This window comes from Trachemys scripta, chromosome 1 (genome assembly GCF_013100865.1).
Source record: "Trachemys scripta elegans isolate TJP31775 chromosome 1, CAS_Tse_1.0, whole genome shotgun sequence".
NCBI lineage: Eukaryota > Metazoa > Chordata > Testudines > Emydidae > Trachemys > Trachemys scripta.
This window is the reverse complement of record NC_048298.1, coordinates 51,276,754-51,279,405: the sequence shown is the minus strand read 5'-3', so window position 1 is coordinate 51,279,405 and position 2,652 is coordinate 51,276,754.

Here is a 2,652-nt window from a genome sequence, read left to right as displayed (position 1 = left end):
AGCAGGTAACAAAGATTCAGTGTTTGTAATGTGTACAACAAAATAGTCCATCAGTGTTTTTCCTCAATGTTTTTATTTCCTGAGGATCAATGTCATCTCTAAAATAACAAAAAAACAAAATGAAAAAAATCCAACAACAATCAATTTTTCCACTGCCAGAAAAAACAAAAAGGAACAAAACAAAAAACAACAAGCTGGGTTATTCCATCAGTACTGAAGTGTCAAGATTACAACTATAATTACTCCCACTTCTGTTTTCTAAGCAGCTGCTTTATAGAGTTGTCTGCTCTTTTCCTAGGGAATCTGATTGGACTGCAGTCTCCATCCTGCCTCATTATCTTACCTCAAGTACTGGCATTAACTCTGTTTGCTGATGAAAAGGTTGTGACCCTGAACCCTCATGCTGAAGGGACTTCTCCATGCCATTCAGTTCACTATTCATGTGATCACTCACCTAACTTTTGACCAGGAACCTGCTATAACCCCTCATCTAATCCCCTGGACTTCAAGATGTACCTCTGATTTTGTGGGGCCAAACCTAGTATACTGTTGCTTCAAAGCTCTACCTACTGTGTGAAAAGAACAGTAGTACTTGTGGCACCTTAGAGACTAAGAAATTTATTAGAGCATAAGCTTTCGTGGACTACAGCCCACTTCTTCGGATGTATACAGAGGAAAACTGTGTGAAAGCACTGTTCAATCATCTTCAGACCTGATCAGGTGCTGACTCACCTCTGATACTTTGTTTCCCATCCTGGCAGATACACTTATCAGATGTATGAGCCCATATATGTAAACAATTTAAGGCTGGTTGAAAATATTTAATTAAGACTGTTTTTCAATGGAAATTTGGATTTTCACCAAAACATTTTTTTCATGAAAAGTGTCTGCTTTGGGTAGAAAATGTCCATTTTTCTTCAAAAACTGTTCCACCCCTGTTGGAATTATTAATAATTTAAATTATTCATGTTAATATGGGAAATCACTGCAGGGAGCGGGACTGTGGACAGGGGCGGAGGCTAGGAGTGGGGGCGGGAGTGGAGCCAAAGCCAGGCTGCACTTTGTGTACGTACCTCTCTCGTAGGGTACGAGATACCTGAACTACAACTCCCATGCGGCATGGCAGCAGCATATTCAGTTCCAAAATTTTAGCTTTCAGATTAAAGTTTTTAGCTAAAAAATGTTTGGCTTTTGATTTTTCACCAAAGTATAAATTTTCCACAGAAAAAATTCCCAATTTTCTGACCTACTCTAAAATAATTCTGTGATGGGGCAGACAGGTCCCACACTGGCTGTAAGAGGGCTAAGGAGAACCTGTGGGCCCAATTGACCCCACCCTACTATACCTGCAGCAAATGTCAGGCCTGGAGAGGGGAGGTAAAAGGAAGAGATCTAGGCTAGTTGAGTGTTGACTAGGAGGGAGAGCTTTTCTTTTCTTTTCTTTTCTTTTCTTTTCTTTATGGCAGAGAGCCTGAGCTAGCTTGCCAGTTGGATAAGCCCCTGCTAGAAGGAACAACCAGAGCCTGGGGGAAGTAGGGATTGTTAGGAGACAAACCCTGAACAGAAGGGTGGGGTTGCACTAAAAGTTTGTTGGCTTTAATTGGGGAGGCTGGGGGGAGGGAGTTTGTTCCTGATTTCTTTTGGACCTTAATACCCTGGAAAAGGTAGAATTGAAGTGTGCCCTGGCTGGCCGGGGGAAGCACTGCTACCTTGGACCTGACAGAGACATACCAACTGAGATTGCAGCTGGCTGAATTGTGCCCCGAAGGGCCCCAAAGGGATGCCACCTAGGCAACCTGGTTACAGACTCCCTTAAAATCAATGGCTGCCTGGCCTATGCAAGGACTGCAGCAAGAGTTCCACACTGCTGCTGCATATTACAGCCAGGTCCCTTCTCCACACATACACACACACAATTAAGCACTTTTGAAATCAGGATTGTCAGTCGATAGGGACCGTCCTGGCTGGCAACCACAGACCTTAAAGCTGATCATAACATAGGAATTTGTTTTATTTTTAAAGGGAACATTTTAAGTGGATCACTGCTGTCACCTCTAAGCCTCTATTTTATGTGCATACTTCCACAGTGCTAATGATCGTTGCTAATGTTTCTTCGAAATTATGTTGAAGGTTAGAGTTCTTTCCTGCCAATTTCATTACCATTCCTTAGAGTTATGAGCAGCAGACAAAGGTGATGGATGATGATAAACAAGCCAGTTCCTAAGTCTAACAAGTATCATGGGATACAGCCAAAATCTTGTTCTGTTCTCTTCTCCAGGATTAGGAGTTGGCCATCAGTATGTACAAGAAACTTATATTATTATAAAAAGATGAACTATACACACAGTAAAACAGGATTGAAAACATTTTGTGTCTCATAGGGGAAAAAACATAAATTATATTAAACCCAAACCACCTTAAATTTTATCTGCTGGCTCAACTATTGCTACAAGAGGCCTTACCATGTCTCAGTTGACCCAGAAGACAGCCTCCAGATATTTTTTCAAGAATTCTGTGAATGTGACTCAGATTTCCAATGCTTCCCACTTTAGGAAGGAAAGAGAGGATTTGCTGTGGACTCCAGCTCTGAATGAAGCTATGCAGGATATCACCATTTTCCTTTCCCATTCTCTCTGACCACCACTCAGTAAA